Raw genomic sequence first — 18,405 nt, 5'->3', positions numbered from 1 at the left:
TATGAGATTTGGAAGAAATCTAAGAGAGACTTGAAGAGTGGTATATTTTGGGTTTCATTTTTCGTTTGCCTCCATCGTTTAGGCGAGTTTCTTTTTTCTTTGTGGTTGGCAAAGACATGTGGTGGGTTATTTTTTTTTTATTTTTTATTTTTAACCTCAGGTTAGATTCGTTGGGTTTTTTTAATTAGGTTTGTTGCGTTTTCCTAATCTTGCTTTTGTGGATATTTTGTTTGTGATATTGCTTGACATTGTTTTGCTAAATTCAACAAGTATTTTATGTTGAAGATTAATTTGATTCTAGATGGTCTGTTGTTTTAACTTCACCATAACATCGTACTTTTGTTGAAGAAGATGTTCTTGGTGATACTACGATGGCTCACAATTTATTTGTCATACAGTTGCCAAGTGTAGATAAAAATAATAATGAGGATGAATGTGAGAGTGACTATGTTCATATTGACTGTGAAGGAATATTGAATAAAAAATATCTTCTAAATAAAGTGATACGTAGATTTATTGCTTATGTTTTAAGTAATATATATGACATTTATTATTATTCATTTAATTAATTTTTTGACCACTTTATTATGAGTTTTCACTTTTAATTAGAAGAAATGTGTCTCACCAAATTTTAAGAACAATTGATGTGAATCCGCCCGAACCCGTACAACTAACAACCGCCTGGGGTGCCGATCCGTTACGAATGAAGGTGGGACCAATCACTAGAGCACAAGCCAAGAAGTTCAAGGATAACCTTGCTGTGCTTATTCAAAGGATAAATCATAATCAAGAAGGAATGATCATGACCAAAGAACCAAGACCTGTTTTGCTGACACAAGCGCTGGAGACTGGTACGGACCCGGGTGACGGTTTTGGTACATTTTTGGAGTCCGAGAAGCATGAAATGGTTCCAATGCTTTATGGGTTCAATACATATGCCTAAGAGGTCATGGAATCAAGTTAAAGCAGCCTCAAATGCAATCAAAAAGGGCTTGTACGGACAGCATCAACAATTTGGCCGAATTTGTATTGCTTGCTGACTTTACTATATTTTACTGTATTAGCCTTTTCTTATTTTTCCAAGCATGGGCAACGTGTGGGACTTCATTTTCATCTTATTTGGCATCCTACAAAGCATCTAGAACCTGATTTGAAGCTCAAAGAGGTCAAAGATTGATCAAAGTCAACTTGATCAAAAGGCTAGCATTTTTAGTTTCCTAATTTATTTTTACCTTTTGTTTTTGGAAACTACCATTACTTTTTGGCTTTTATTTATTTATTTTCTGGACAAATAACTTTAGGAAGGTTTTTATTTTATTCTTTCCATTGTAAATTAATTAATTCCTAATTTAATATAAAGGAATTAATTAATCAAACTTAGATTAGGAAAGGAAGTATAGTTTCGGCCAACTAGGTTTCTTTATGTGTGGTGGCCAGTTTTCTTTATGTTCTAGGGTTTTTAAGTTGTCTTTTCAAAGCCTATTTAAAGGCTTAGTTATCAATAAGAATAAACTTTGATTTGATTGAGAAAATACTTGTGAGATTAATTATCTCTTTGTTCTTTGAGAACACCTAAAAGACCATTAGAGAATTAGTTGTTTTAGCTTGACTTATCAATAGGTTTTCCATCCCCTATTGTGGCGTCTACATTATACCAAGGTTTCTAACCACATGTTGGTTAGGAGTTGAGGTCAATTCCATTAGAACTTGAACTTAATTAAGATCCGGGCTAATATAATACAGGTTTAGGAGCAGGTCGTCCTAGGTTCGTATCAACAATGGTAATATTCTTTAAATTTTCATTCACTAAATTACTTATTAATGATAATTAACATTTATTTATTTTGCATAAGTGTTAATAATTTTTTTTTAATTTTTCCATATGCAGTATGAGGGTGTAATATCATCAACAAGAAGATGTCAACTTCCATCTCAATGACTATGCATTCATGGAAGTTTAATTAATATGGCTTTTGCTTTTGCATATACAATAGTTTACCAAATTGTAAAAATATTTCATGAAATAATATTTAATTTATTTGATAATTATTTTGTTATGAAAATGTTTATTTTAAATTTTTGTATTCTAATAATTTTGGATGAAGCTAGTTTTAATTTTTTTTTTGTATTTTAATTATTTTATATTTTTACTAGTTTTAATCAATTTAAAAAAAGGTGCCGCATTACAAAAAAGCGTCGTTAAAAATTAATATAAAAGTCGCTAAAAACTCAAAAAATAGGCGACACATTTGAAAAAGCGTCGCTAAAAACTAAAAAAATAGGCAATGTATTTTAACTCTGTTAGTTTTTCTTTAAACTTTTAGCGATGCATTTTGTACAACATCGGCTTTTCTTTAATATTAAGCGACATTATTAATGCGTCGCCTTTTGTCTTATAGTTTTAGCAACAGGATATTAGGTGATGTTTCATAAAACGTCGGTTTTTATTTTGTGCGACGCATTAATTACGTCGTCTATCATTGCGATTCTTGTAGTATACCCTGAAGCTTTTAACCTGAATTTTAACCTTTTTTTTTTTTTTTAAAGCTAAGAAGGTGTATTTAACTATTTTACTTAACATTCTAATAATCATTTGACAGGTAGTCTTGGTTGTTTTAGAAGAGCTGAAAATTTTATAGAATTGTTAAGTTGATGAATCTAATACAGAAGTCCATAAGGAAACGGCCTTCTAGACTTTGAGAACTATTTTATACCATATTTATAGCTTAATATTTGTTAGTTTGTGTAATTTGTTATGGAAAAATACTTAATTATGTATTTTTCTTAATCTAGGTGAAAGAGGAGGAATTTTAAGAAAACAACCATAAAGATGGATTCCTTGGGTTGCATTATGGTAGGAAGCAAGATTAAGCTCGAACGGACTAAGCATTAAAAAGATTCCAAAAAGATACCTTGAAGATTTCATAAAGATTCTATCGGGAATTTCATGGTAGAAGTGGATGTCATATGAATCATCACGATCTGAGGATTTCAAATGTCTCATTATTTTTGAATTTTGAGGTACGTGTAAAGAGTTATCATCATTTAAAGTTTGGAATTTATAAAAAGGAATATTCTAGTTAAATCTCTACCATTGATCAAAAGAGGGAATCAAGGCAATTTGAGGGCCAAGATAAAAACAAGTGTTAATAATTGGTTAATTTATCATTAATGAGGCACATGTCATGTCACATGCTTCATTAAGGGTAAATTAGACTAATTAACTATTTTTTTTAGGAGGAATTAGATAAAAAAAAAGTATTGGAGAGCAAGTAATATCAAGTTTCCTTTTTACACATGAAATTCGTCCAACCCTCTTCATGGCCTAAAAAAGGTATCTTACAAGACTCCCACATTGAAAATAAAGAGAGAAAAAGGTTCCCAAGGTCCTATATATAGCCCCCACCACATTGAAAGGAGATATACAAGTTTAGAGAGTTATTTAAGAGCTTTTAGGAGGCTTAAATAGAAACAAACCAAATTTTGGGAGTTTCTAAGATTCTCTTAAGGGTTCTAGAGTTTTAAAGTTTTAGAGTTTTAGAAAATCAATTGGAGAGCTTGGAGGAGGCATAGAGACATGGGCTTGCTTAGAGAAGAAGGCTACGACTTTGAGAGCTCTTGGAGGAGAATTTCTTCAATAGTTTTTATTCTCTTTTCCTTTCTCTTTAATTGTGAATCTTATTATTTTTAATAATTATGGATGTTGAATTTATTTTTTCCATGAACTAATTTTCATAGCTAGAGCTATGATGTAGCCCTAACTGTGAAGGTTTAATTATTTTAATATATGTTGAGTTTTATTTAATTAGTAATATGTTTTATTAATAAATCATTGGTATGCTTGATGCTTTCATAGGTCGGAAGAAATGAATGATTTTAACAATATTTGAGCTTGGAAAAGGATAATATTATGGATCTCCAATGATTTACATGAATGCATAATTGATTGGAAAATAGTTATGTCTCATGCCATATTATTTGCTTAATCTATGCTTGACGAATTTGCATGATTTAATTTATAGGCCGGAAGGAATAAATTAGGTTAGGTGAATATTATCAATTGTGAGTGGAAACTACTTTTGATTAATTTTGTGATTAAGTGTGGTTAACAAAATTACTAGTTAATTAAATTCACATATTTAAGTAATTAAATTGGAATAGTTAGTGGTGAAATCAAATGCCCTAATATTCATAATTATTAATTTAACTCTCTCTTTACTTGAAATTCATCTAATTTTAATTGATTGCTTTTGTTTAATTTAGTTTATTTCTTTTCAATTGCCATCTTAAATTTTAGTTCAAATATTATCAAAACCTAATTATCTTTGGTACTTAATTTTTAATCCCTTGGGTACGACAACCCTATTTTTCTACTTTTTTATTTGAAAACGATTTGTGTACTGCGAGTTGATTTGACACATCAAGAACTAATGTGGCAGTTTAATGAGCTAAGTTTCATCCTCAATGTCCTCGCTAAATTTGAAAGTATTGATAAATTAATTAATTTCCTCAGCAGCTACAAGACTAAGCATAGCATACTGCAAGAGAGTGAATCGAAAAACCTGCAAATGTAGTAGGTGCATGACACCAATGGTGAACTTTTATTTAGCAACTTGAAGATTTGGGCTTCCCACCATTTACCTAGTTTGATAAAGAGTTTACTCTGGATATAGTATAATGAAATTTCCATGTTCAAAAAAAGAAGTTGGGAGTCGATGTGCCCCTGAGATGCAGATTTTCTCTTGCGGAGGCAATGACAATAGAAATAGAGGGGGAAAAAAAATCATTTGGGATCAATAATATATATATAGATTAGTATCTTCGATTCATTGAATATCACAAACCAAAACAGCTAGCATCTTTAGAAGAGTGATATTAATGCAACCAAGCACAAGCTACAAAAATTAATTATTTATTTTTTGTTATCTTTGATGAATGAGTATGATTATCTGGTTATGAATAATATTCTCAAACAAAAATGTGGCACTCCCTGGTTGGCCAAACACTAAAAACTAACACTGGACAGTATTTTGTTTGTATTCCAAGGCCCAAGCAAATAAAAGACAGATCCGATTACAGGTAAAAGTAAAATGAGTTGTAGAGGATAGGTCCTCCCAAGACGACATGTCCAAGGTGGAAAGAGACAAGTAAACCAAAGGTGCATATATAAGAGCCCGTGAGCAAGGGACAAGTGGGGACTGGGAATGACACTGCACATAAATATGCATGTGCAATTCCAAGGAAAAGCAAAGTGAAGGGAATATGAAAAACAAATAAGAACAAAAAAATAAAGCAATATTTCATTTAGAGATTTGGACTAAATATGTAAAAAAATATATCCTTAAAGTTTTTAACAATATCATCTATATTAATTGAAAGAATCTAAATTATTTTTATACTCTTATTTAAGTTAAATTACTTTTAATTTTTTAATTTTTAATTTTTCACAATAATTGATATGAAAACTTTAAAGTTTTTTATAATATTTTTAATTAATTTTTATTTAAATTATGTGATAAATTTTTTTTCCATGTTTTATAAAAAAAATTATATAATAATTTTAATTACATAAGCTTTCTTAAGTAAGTTATATATTTATAAATATATTTGAAAAATTATAATATACTTAGTTAAATACATTTAGTAAAAATATATTTGACAAATTATCACTTGGTTTAAAAAAAAAAAACTTAATTTTTTAAAACTAAAATCACCACATAGTTTTTTTTTTTTCATATTGAAAACTTATCATTTAGTTTAAATAAAATCAATTAAAATATAGATTAACAAAATTTTGAAATTTCGAATTAATTATTGTGAGAAAAGAAATAAAATGAATGTTGAAAGTAATTTAGTTAAATAAATATATAAAGGTAATTTAAACCCTTTCAAAGGGTATAGATGATACTATTAGAAATCTGAAAGATGTTTTTATATTTAAACCAAATTTCATAAATATAAATAAAATATTTCTAAAAAATAATAGTAATAAAAATTATAAAACAGAGATGGTAAAGCTCTGCCTCTTAACTTTGGGCCCTTAACATTATAATTGGTCTTTCAACTCTTTAAATTGATCCAACGGTCTGTTAACGTCCCAATTTCAAAAATTAAAAGTACAATTACAAACGGACAGTGCATGGCTAACTAACTCATGTTTAAGGGGCAAAATTATAAAATTTGAAAGTATATACTCTTTGAAAATTTCAAAATCAGCGTGCGGTCAGCTGCCCCAACACACAGGCTGTCTCTCTACATTATTTTATTTATCTGGCTGCATCTCAAAATGGGGATCATATATGTCCAAAAAATAAAAAAATAATTGGTGAACATGTATTACCCCACCCACAATACAAGTAACTTTTTAAAATTGTGGAGAATTATTCAAAAGACTCGTACATTGGATTAAGGTGGAAAGCATAAGATGAAAATGAATTAATTAAAAGGAATGGGACCATACCATCTTGATTAAAGATATAGTATTAAATTTAAACCAGTGTTGTAGGATATTTTAGGATTCCCTTTTAGGAAAGAAAGGATACTTTACCATCCATTAAAGTAGTGTTCAAAGCTATCACTTTACCACTATTATTCAACAGCTTTCATATCCAACATTCATACATCAGCTAGCTAGCGTTGACTATCTTTGATTGCTTTGTGATCCAATTGAGTGAATTATTTACAGGCAAGCAACTCCTCTCCCCTTTCAGTATATAATTGCATATGTACTTTACCTTTTTTATTTTTATTTTTCTTGATTTTCAGTTTCCTTGCTGTTGATTTGTTGTTTGTTTGAAAACCTGAAAAAAGCACTTGTGCACTTAGATCTATTTTTGTTTTGCTAAAGACTACTTGAAAAAGTCCAAAAAGAAGAAAAAAAAAAAAATTGTTGCGTAATCCATAGATTCATTCTCATTTATTTTTCCATATTTTTATCTACACTAATGGATAAGCATCATTTTGTTTCTTTTGCTGTCACATTCTTTTTCCCTTGTTTATGTGAAAATGAAAAACAAAAAAAAAAAAACAAAAAAGAAAAAAAAAGAAGAAAGAAAAGAAGCTGAATAGCGAGAGACATAGAGAGCTACAGTACCTAACAGAGGTAGGGAGGTGAAAAAAGACAAGGAAAGAAAGGTTTAGAATTATAAATGGAGGTTGTGTTTGCGATTGTTGCAAAAATTGGTGAATAAACAGTGGCATCAATTGGTCGACAAATTGCCTATGTTTTTTCCTATAAAAGCTATATAGACAATCTCAAGAACAAAACTTAACAGTTGGGGACTATGAAAGACCAGCTTCAACGTATTGTGGATGAAACCATGAGAAACGATAAAGAAATCTTTACTGCAGTTCAACAGTGGCTTAGCAGAGCAAATGGGGTCACTGAGGAGGCTATAAATTTTCTAAGAGATGAATGTCGAGCAAATACGAGGTGTTTAAATGTTTCATTTCCAAACCCGGTGTGGTGACGTCGGCTGAGCAAAAACGCAAAGAAGATGGTACAGAGCATTACCAGTGAAATTCAAGCTACAGACGGGTTTGGTCAGAAGGTTTCTTACCTTCCTACCCTTCAAAGTTCAATCAGAAACAAAGGTTATGAGGAGTTTGCAGTGAGAATGTCAACTTTGAGGATGGTAATGGAGGCACTGAGAGATCCCATTGTTAATATGATTGCATTGTATGGGATGGGAGGTGTTGGTCAAACCATGCTGGCTAAAGAAGTTGTTAGAAAAGCAATGGAAGTTAAGCTTTTCAGCCAAGCTATTCTGGTTACTGCATCCCAAACCCCAGATTATAAAAGTATTGTAGGAGTTTTTGAACAAAAAACACAACAAAAACAAAAGAGAAAGAAACTTAAACTGGTGTGGTGTATGCCCTTTTTCATTTTGGATAGAACATATAACCACAAGTTTTCAGAAACAGTAAACCACCTAATTTTCATCTACTACTGCAGTAATCATATTGACAAAAGACAAGCCATACTTTGGCTACCTAATGCAACAGTGTTTTTATCAAAAACTGGAAGTACAGTAACTAATCATTACAAAGCAACTTATAATAGCAACAAAAGTGACATTACACTAACACTCCTCCTTGGCACTTTTGCTGGAAATACTAAGATCATTTCTTAATGTTTCAAACCTGTTTCTTGGAAAAGCTTTTGTCAAAATATCAGCAAACTGAACCTTAGAACTGCAGTGAATCAGCTTCACTTCACCATTTCTTTCAGCTTCTCTCACAGCATGATATTTGACTGGAATATACTTTGTTCTTCTATGTTGACCCGGATTTTCAGCAATGGAAATTGCAGACTTGTTGTCACAGTATATAGTGGTAGCTTGTTCTTGCCTCTCATTTAAATCAACAAGCAACTTCCTTAGCCATAAAGCTTGATTTGAAGCAGCTCCAGTAGCAATATATTCAGCTTCAGTTGTGGATTGAGCAACCGAACCTCGTTTTTGTGAGCTCCATGAAAAAGGACCTGAACCAAGAGAAAATAAGTATTCTAAAGTACTTTTTGAATCCTCCATGCTTCCAGCCCAATCACTATCAACATAGCCCATCAACTTGCCTTCTTCTTGCTTCAAAAACCAAACACCATAGTCTATGGTGCCTCAATGTACCTTAGCACTCTTTTAGCTGCATAATAATGCATATGTGATGGAGCATGCATACATCTGGAAAGCAAATTCACAGAAAACATAATGTCAGGTCTAGAAGCACATAAATACAGCAAACTTCCAATAAGGCTTCTATAGGTTGAAACTTCAATCTTGGCAGCACCATCTTCGAGTTCAAATTTTTGATTATAAACCATTGGAGTGTCAACTGGATTACACTTCTCCATGTCAAACTTTTTGAGTAGTTCCACAGCATACTTCTTTTGGGATAAGAAAATGCCATGACTAAATTGATATATCTCCATGCCAAGAAAGTAGTTCATCACTCCTAAATCTGATATTTTAAACACCTTTTGCATTTCAGATTTAAACTCCAACACACTTTGTGAATCTCCTTTTGTAACAAACAAGTCATCAACATATAGAGAAACAATCAATTTTTCATCATTTGAACCTGACTTCACGTACATAGTAGGCTCATTCTCATTCCTTTTAAATCCTTTTCCAACAAGGTATGAGTCAATTCTGCTATACCAAGCTCTAGGAGCTTGTTTCAAGCCATAAAGAGCCTTATGCAATTTATAAACTTTGTCTTCCTTTCCTTGAACAACAAAGCCTTCAGGTTGTTCAACATATACTTCTTCTTGTAGGTAACCATTTAGAAATGCAGATTTCACATCTAAATGGTAAACTTTCTAGCCTTTTTGAGCGGCAAGTGCTAGTAGAAATCTGATTGTTTCATGTCTTGCAACTGGTGCAAACGTATCTCCATAATCAATATCAGGTTGCTGCACAAAACCTTTAACTACCAATCTTGCTTTATGCTTATTTATTGTACCATCTACATTGACCTTGGTCCTAAAGACCCATTTAACTTCAATGGCCTTTTTGCCTTGGGGTTTGTTCACCAATTTCCAAGTTTTGTTTTTATTTATCATATTGATTTCGGTTTTCATGGCCTCTCTCCTTGTCTCGAACTGATTGGCGTCATAGAAAGTAATTGGATCACACAATGCTAGGTTGCATATTTCATATTCATCAGTCAAGGGTCTGGTACCTTGAACATCAAACATGGGTCTTGTAACTTGGACATCGGACAGGAGTCTTGTATCTCAGACATTGGACAAGGATTTTATAGCTCAGACATCGGATAGGGTTCTTGTATCTCAGATATCGGACATGGGTCTTATAGCTCGGACATCGGACAGGGGTATTGTATCTCGGACATCGGACAGGGGTCTTGTATCTCAGACATCAGACAGGGGTCTTATAGCTCAGACATCGGATAGGGATCTTGTATCTCGGATATCAGATAGGTGTCTTGTACTCGGACACTTCTTTAGGATGCATCAATGAAGGGTTTTGTACCTTGGATGCTTCTCTCGGATGCATCAGTCAAATGTCTTGTACCTCGGATGCATCATTCAGAGGTCTTGTACCTCGGATGCTTTTCTCATATACATCAGTCAAGGATTTTGTAGCTCGATTCCAATAGCATTTTCATCATTTGAATCATTCTCCTCCTGAATCTCATCATGTTCTTGGATAAAATTCTTTTCTGAGGCTTGAACTTCACTCTTTTCCCAATTCCAAACAGTAACTTCATCAACTTGAACATTCCTACTAACAATTAACTTATTAGTCTTCAAATGATATACTCTGTACCCTTTTGTGTTGCTGCTGTAACCAATAAAAATTCCCATATCAACTTTTTGATCTAACTTGTCTCTCTTAATTTCAGGAACATGTGTATAACAAATGCTCCCAAATATCTTCAAATGCTCTACAGTAGGCTTGACCCCATACCATACCTCATATGGAGTTTTAAACTCCAATGCTTTAGTTGGTAATCTATTTAGCAAATACACTAAGGTATTCACTACTTCAGCCCAAAACTTCTTTGGTAATTGCTTCTCAAACAACAAGCATCTACACATCTCCATAATAGTCCTGTTCTTCCTCTTACTAACCCCATTTTGCTGAGGAGTATAGGGAGAAGGCAGTTGATGTTGAATTCCAGCTTCTTTCCATTGCAACTCAAACTTTTGAGCTGTATATTCAGTCCCATTATCTGATCGTATCACCTTTATGCTACATTTTGCTTGATTTTCTACCATGGCTTTAAAGCTGGTGAATATCTCAGCAACTTCAGATTTTTGTTTAAGAAAATACACCTAACATATTCTGGAGAAATCGTCTATGAAAGTGTACCATTGATAGAATTCTCACTCATAGGTCCACATACATCACTATGAATCAACCGAAGCTTTTCAGAGGCTCGCTAGGGACCTTTCAAAAGGAATGGTAGCCTTTGTTGCTTATCAAGCTAACACACTTCACACACTTCCAGGTTTTTGCTAACAGCAGGTATATTCTCCACCAATTTCTTTTCATGTATTAGATTCAATGAGTGATAGTTAAAATGACCAAGTCTTTTATGCCACAACTTAGATTCATCACTAGTTTTGGCGTAAAAAATATTATTTTCCTTCTTATTCCACTCTGCCACAAAGTTTTTATCTTTCATTCCAACATTTAGAATTTCACTTCCATGTTGATCATATATTATGCAAGACTTATCTTGAAAATTCAAAGAATATCCATTTTCAAGCATTTGTCCCACACTTAACAAGCTTTGATTAATTTCGGATACATATAACACATTTGAAATGAGTTTAGTACCTATTGAAGTTTCCACATCCATTTCTCCTTTGCCTTAAACTTGAATAAAATCTCCATTTCCTATTTGGACTTCGGAAACAAAGCTTCTATCCAAGGTCTTGAAGAGATCAGCATCATGAGTCATATGTTGAGTGTGGCCACTATCCACCAACCAAGCTTCTTTGCTGCCTTTTTCTGCATAACATGTAGCAACAAACATCCTTTCCTCACTTTGCCGTGCTTCATCAGCAACTTGTACTTGGTGTGCTTGTTGCACTGGTCCTCCTTTGTTTTTGCAAACTTTTTCAATATGTCCAAGTTGTTTGCAAGCTCTACATTGAATATTAGGCCTAAACCAACAATATTTTTCAAGATGGTTGTCCTTTTTGCAATGAGAGCACTTCATAAACTTCTTTCTTTCACCCTCTCTGCTTGTACCAACATCATGTTTTTCTTTGACATTACTTCCTCCACCTTGCTGGTTCCTTTGATTATTGTTTACTGAAGCCTTACCTTTTTGTAATACTAAAAAAGCACTTTATGAGGTTTCTTCTTGTCTAATAGATCTTCTTTATTCAGTTACTTGTAAAGCATTAACAAGCTTTGAAAAAGAAATCTGATTCAGGTCTCTTGACTCCTCCAAGGATGAGATCTTTGCTTCGAACTTTTCTAGTAAGTTGACCAGCACTTTCTCCACCACTCTTTTATCTCCTAGCTTCTCTCCAAGAATTTTGATGTGGTTTACTACCTTCATAAGTCTATCAATAAAGTCTTTTACCAACTTAGAATCCTTCATTCTTAAAGTTTCGAACTCCCTCCTTAAGTTCAATACCTACATTTTTCTTGTTCTTGCACTTCCCTGGAGCTCTTCTTTCAGTTTGTCCCAGACTTCTTTAGTTGTAGTGCAAGCCATAATTTTAGTGAACATCACTTCTAAAACACCAGCATATAAGGTAGATAAAGCATTAAACTTTTTAGCAACCTCCTCACTATGTTGGTTTATTTGAGCAATAGTGGGATTTGTTGTCAAAGGGGGATGATTTCTTTCGGTCTCTACTACTTCCCACAAGTCAAAAGCTTAAAGGTAAGCTTTCATTTTTATAGACCACATGGCATAATTTTCTCTAGAAAATATAGGAGGTGATGGAGCAAAAAAATGAGTTGAAGCCATTTAAAATAGGAAGGAAAGGTAGAAGGAAGATTTCTGTATTTTTTGCTATTTCACTTATAGCCCCACTAAGATCATTAGAGCTCTGATACCATTTGTAGGATTTTTTGAACAAAAAAAACAACAAAAATGAAAGAGAAAGAAGCTTAAATTGGTGTGGTGTACACCATCATTCATTTTGGACAGAACATATAACCACAAGTTTTCAGAAACAGTAAACCACCTAATTTTCACCTACTACTGTAGTAATCATATTGCCAAAAGACAAGCCATACTTTGGCTACCTAATACAATAGTGTTTTTACCAAAAATTGAAGTACAGTAACTAATCATTACAAAGCAACTTATGACAGCAACAAAAGTGACATTACACTAACAAGTATTCAACAAGAAATTGTAGGCAAGCTAGGTCTAAAGTTGGATGATCAAACAAGATTATCTGCCAGAGCAGATCGACTGAGGCATGAAAAGATGATCCTCATAATTGTAGATGATGTGTGGAAAAGGATCGACTTGGATGAAGATGTCGGTATATCATTCTGGGGTGATCAGAAGCAGTGCAAGATACTGTTGACATCCAGGTTTTATAATGCGTTAAAGAATGATGTGAAAAATGAAAATATTTTTGAGGTTGGAAAATTATCTGGAAGTGAACCCTTGGATTTGTTTAATAAAACAGCAGACGATTCAAATGGAAAACCCGAGTTTCCAGATTTGGCAAGTCAGATTGTTAAAGAATGTGATGGCTTACCGCTTGTGTTAATAGTAGTAGCAAGTGCATTGAGGAAGCAACCTTGCCATGTTTGGGAGAATGCCTTGCATGAGTTAAGAATGTCAAGTCCAAATAACATCAAAGGAATGCATGAAAGAGTGTACTCCAGTGTTAGGTTAAATTACAATTATCTGCCAAGTGAGGAAGCAAAGTCATTGTTGTTGCTCTGTAGTTTATTTCTAGAAGATACAAACATAGACACTGGTGACTTGTTGAAATATGCTTCAGGTTTGGGCTTGTTTCAAGGCCCTATTTCTAATTGGAAAGTGGCAAAAAATAGGATGCTTACGCTTGTTGAAATTCTTAAACGTTCTAGTCTTCTGTTGGATGGTTATACTTTTTATGGCAAGAACAGCATAAAATTGCATGATGTGATCCATGATGTTGCTATAGATATTGCATCCAAAGAGAGGCGTTGGTATAATATCAGAAATCTTGATGAATTGGATGAATACATGAGGAGGGACCATAAAAAATTCAAAGATGCCATTGCAATTTCACTCCTTAGCTGCACAAATGTCATTGAACAGCTTCCAGATGAAAGATTGGAAGGTCCGCAGCTTCAGTTATTATTGATTCGATTGTCTTATGCTCAAATTACAGATCGATTTTTGGAAGGGTTGAAAGAGCTTAGATTTTTATATTTGAATAAAGTTAATTTGGATCCATTGCCTTCATCCTTTCCTTTTCTTTAGAATCTCCAAACATTGCGTTTGATTGGATGCAGATTGGGCAACATAGCTCTAATTGGAGAGCTAAAAAATTTAGAAATTCTTGACCATTCCTACTCTGAAGTTGAGGAGCTTGGAAGTGAAATCAGACAAATGACTCAACTGTGGGTGTTGGATTTGGGAGGATGGGGAAAACTTAGAGTTATTAAACCAAATTTCCTAGGAGGCTGAAGAAGTAAATGGCCATGAAATAAGAAATGCCAGTCTCAGTGAGCTAAAAATCTACCTTTATCTCTTTGTTAAATCTAAGCATTCCTGATGTTAATGTTCTACCGAAAGACATCTTTGGGGAAAAACTGGAAAGCTATTCCATAAACTTAGCACCGTGTCCAAGACTTCCCATGATACATCATCACGAATACATGTTTAGAACTTTTTATAACAGAAAATTGTCGATGGAGCTGGAAAGAAGCAGTCGATTAGATGAGCTTGGGCTTGGAAATTTGTTAATAAGATCTGATGTGATAGAACTATATGGATTAGAGGGTAAAAATAGTGTTGTGTATGAATTAAATAAAGAGGGTTTTCCACATTGTAAGTTTCTTCTAGTTGCAGATAACGCTTGAATTCTGTACATTGTAAACTCGGTTGAACAAACTGCCTTTCTAAATTTGGAGTCTTTGCAGCTTCAAAATTTGGTGAAGTTGGAAAAGATCTGCCATGGAACACTCGCACCGGACTCTTTTCACAATTTGAGGCGACTTATTGTATTTAAATGTGATAGATTGAAAAGTATCTTTTGTTTCTCCATAGCCAAACTAGTTGAGGCAATTGTTGTGGATGATTGCAAGATGATAGAGGAGATAGTTGACAATGATGAAGCCATGAATGCTAAGATTGAGTTTCCTCGTTTGCGTATATTACGGTTGGAAGAATTACCCCAGCTTCTACAGTATTGCTCTGATCATCAACCGAAGAGTACAACTAATACCAGCGCCATTCCTCTTTTTAATGAAAAGGTATGTAATATATATATATATATTCCATAAATTCAATTTATAGTTAATTTTTCTTCCTTTGATGTCCATAATATTTCTTATTTGCCAAGGTCTACGGATGGAATTGGTTTGGTTTTTCATGTATGGATTATTAGGTGTTCATTTATTCCTCTAATTAATACCTCCTCCAATTCTCAGAAAGAATAAAGAATTAATACCTCTTCAACGTATGCGCATATATATATATATATATGTACGCTATTCTATGGGGATTCTAAATTAAGTTGAAGTTTAATTAATTGGTTGAACAAAATTATGGCCGACTTGAATAAAAAATTAATAAATATTTTCTACCAATTTCTCTTGATGTAAATATTCTCCAATAATTTATTAAATTTTATGTATTTTAAGATTCTAAACCTAAAGGGTTTACTTGCCATCTTCTTTTGACCTACAGTATAACAAGATGGTAATAATAGAAATGGCAAATTGCATAGCCTTTCTACTATAGAAATATGTTTCACACTCTCTTACTTTCATATTTATTATTAGTCCCTATATTAATCAAACTATTTGTCAAGTCATATATTTTATTCATAATGATACTTCTAATCTTTTATCTTATTTGTCTGTGTATACAAACAATCTATAAGGATATAATATAGAATTTTTATCTTTTGTTGATCATGTAGAGAATTTTTCAACTTCATTATTTAATTATTTAAATAGTATAAGATAGAGAGGTTTCAAGGATATAAGGATCTATTTCAAATAAAAATAATAGTAATGTAGATAAAGAGGGAAAAAAAAAGAAGAAGAATTGGGGAATGAGAGAGATAGATGATTCAGACTGAGGAAAGAGGTTATTTTAGAACTAATCAATAGTTTAGGTAAAACATAAATGTTGTTTAATTGATATGATTATGTGATGTTAAAGGGTTTTGAAGAAAACAAACATGAACCTTTAGATTAGATAAATTAGAAGGATTAGATTATTATTAAATACCTTTGTCCAAAAACTTCATATGTGAAACCTATGTAATACCACATCCCGAAGTACGCTGGAAAATTTCTCACATTGACCGAGATTGACCAACTTTGATGACCGAGAAGGGGTAAATTTTTGACTTTTTGTTTCGGGTAAAATTTTGCATTGAGCGAGGCACCAGTACAAAGTACGTATCATCCCGAGTTTGTAGACTGGTAGTGTAACACCCCGTCCCAAAGTACAAAGGAAATTTTCCAACTTTGATCGAGGTTGACCGTTGACCGTTGACCGTTGAACAAGGGGTCAAAAGTTGACTTTTTGACTCGGATGGAATTCTAGGTTGACTGAAGTACCGTTACGAAGTACACGTTGGCAAGAGTTCGTAGACTAGTAGCACGTCGAAAACGGAGCTACGGTTTGAAAATTATGGGCAAAACAAGTCGAGATTCAAATTGTCCAAAAGGTGCGGGGAGTTGACTTTTTATGGTTGTAAAATTTTGCTTTGAATTTTGTATGGTTGTAAAGTGCTTATCGATACGAGTTCATAGACAAATGGTATGCTTAAATTGGACATTTGGTTAAAAAGTTATGGACGTGTGAAGTTTTCCGACTACCGTAATATTTTAATATTTTTGAATCAGTGAACAGTGATGCCACGTGTCGACATCTGAGAGGTCCATGTGGGTGAATAGTATCACCCACGGTGGCTTTTATTTTGGCAAAATGGGAGGGGAGGAGAGAGAAAGAGAGAGAGGAGAGAGAGAGAGAGAGAGAGGGAGAGAACCACTGGCCACCACCGATTGGCCATCGTCCGGCCACCGGAGGGCCACACGTGCCACCCCACTACCTCCACCTCCTCAATTCCGACCGGCAACCCAAATCTCACGGCCAACCTGCTAGTAACGCATCGGGATCGGAGCGTTTTTCGGCGACGGTGATTTTTCCCCTCCACCACCGGCCACTGCCGTTTGACCCATTTCCGGCCATTTTCAGGCCACACGCTCCAGCCACTCCTCACCACCTCCTCATTTCCGGCCAGCCCACCAAATTTCACGGCCACGGGATCGGAGTATTTTCCGGCAAGGGGTCGAAAATCTTCAAACCCAGATCTCTTCGCCGTCCGACCTCCGTTTGCCTCACCGCCGGTCCCATTGGAACCCTCTCCCCTCGATCTACAAAACCCCCAAAAATCTCAACCATCGGCCACCGGTCGCGCCGCCGCCGGTGACGGTTGCCGGTGACCGCGGCGGCTCGCCGGAAAATCCAGTTCCAGCGAGTACCTAGTCACGTCTCCGGTCCCTCCCCACTAATTCCAACCCCCTGAACCCAGATCCAGTGTCCTTTTCCTCCAATTCTCGACGGTTTGGGAGAATCGAGGCTCTAAAAGCTGAAAGCTTTCTGGCGAGATTCCGGCCACCTCGGGTCTGATCTCCGGGAAGTAAGACCAGATTCGTAATCCTTGTCACTCAAGCTTCGATTCGATATATTACCCGTCAATTTTGGTTAACGTTTGTGTTTAACCCCTCGGGTACCGGGTATTATTTACCCGAATAAAATATTAATTTATTTGAGTTGTGTAATATTGTTGTTTTAGGAGCACGGATGCGTCGTGGAATTGATCCCATGGAGGATCTTGGTTTAACGGCGTGCTCCAGGTGAGTGACCCACCTTCAAATTAATTTCGGGAATTAAATTTGTGAATATTTTGTGTGAATTGAATATTTGAAATTGATATTTTTATGTGCCAAATATTTAGTGGATTTATTTGTGAAAATTTGATGCCCAATTGAGTGAATCAAAATATTTATATATTAAAAAAATATTTTGATTCAAAGAATTTTACGAAATTGAATTTGAAATTATTAATTATTAAATTAATTTGTTGGAATATTTCATAATTGAATATTTCTAAAATATGTTTATGTGTTCGATATCATGAGAATTTCTATCTAAAATGGTATTGCTAATTTATAATGTTTTTAATATACGTTTTGGTGCCAAAAGAATATATTGGAAATTTAAAGAAATTGTGGTTTGATTTATTGTAATTATTGCTATGGTTATTAGTTTTAAAAAAAATTGTTTTGGGGTATAATATAATATATATGTGTTCGAATAATTTGGCTTATATACCATTTGATTGAATGTTTGGATTATGCATATAAAATATTTGCCTTATTAAATATGAGTTGTCATTTTACGTAAGGTTTGACAATGTATTAAATGGTTTTATATTCTAATGGGTTCATAAGTGAACTTGGAGTAGTTAAATATTTTGGTATTTAAATTGAGATTTTAAATCATTTTGGAAACTATTTGGTTTGAGGTGAGGCATGCTCCAGGTGAGGAATTTTGGATGGGTCCTGACAAGTAGCACGTCAAAATCAGAATTACTGTTTGAAAGTTATGAGCAAGACAAGTTGCGGTCCAAGTTGTCCGAGGGTGCCGAGTTTGACTTTTTATTTATGTAGAATCTTGATTTGACTCTTATATAATGATAAAGTACTTGTTAATACAAGTTCATAG

At 33.9% G+C, this 18,405-nt stretch overlaps 1 long non-coding RNA gene across 2 annotated transcripts in view; it reads left to right on the top strand.

Annotated features, from left to right (window-relative positions):
- LOC132799750 (uncharacterized) overlaps window positions 1-18,405 on the top strand; it is a 51,010-nt gene that overhangs the window by 16,356 nt on the left and 16,249 nt on the right. The window lies entirely within an intron of this gene.

The sequence above is a fragment of the Ziziphus jujuba genome, chromosome 10 (genome assembly GCF_031755915.1).
Source record: "Ziziphus jujuba cultivar Dongzao chromosome 10, ASM3175591v1".
NCBI classification, from domain to species: Eukaryota; Viridiplantae; Streptophyta; class Magnoliopsida; order Rosales; family Rhamnaceae; genus Ziziphus; species Ziziphus jujuba.
This window is presented reverse-complemented; position numbering and strand designations above follow the sequence as displayed.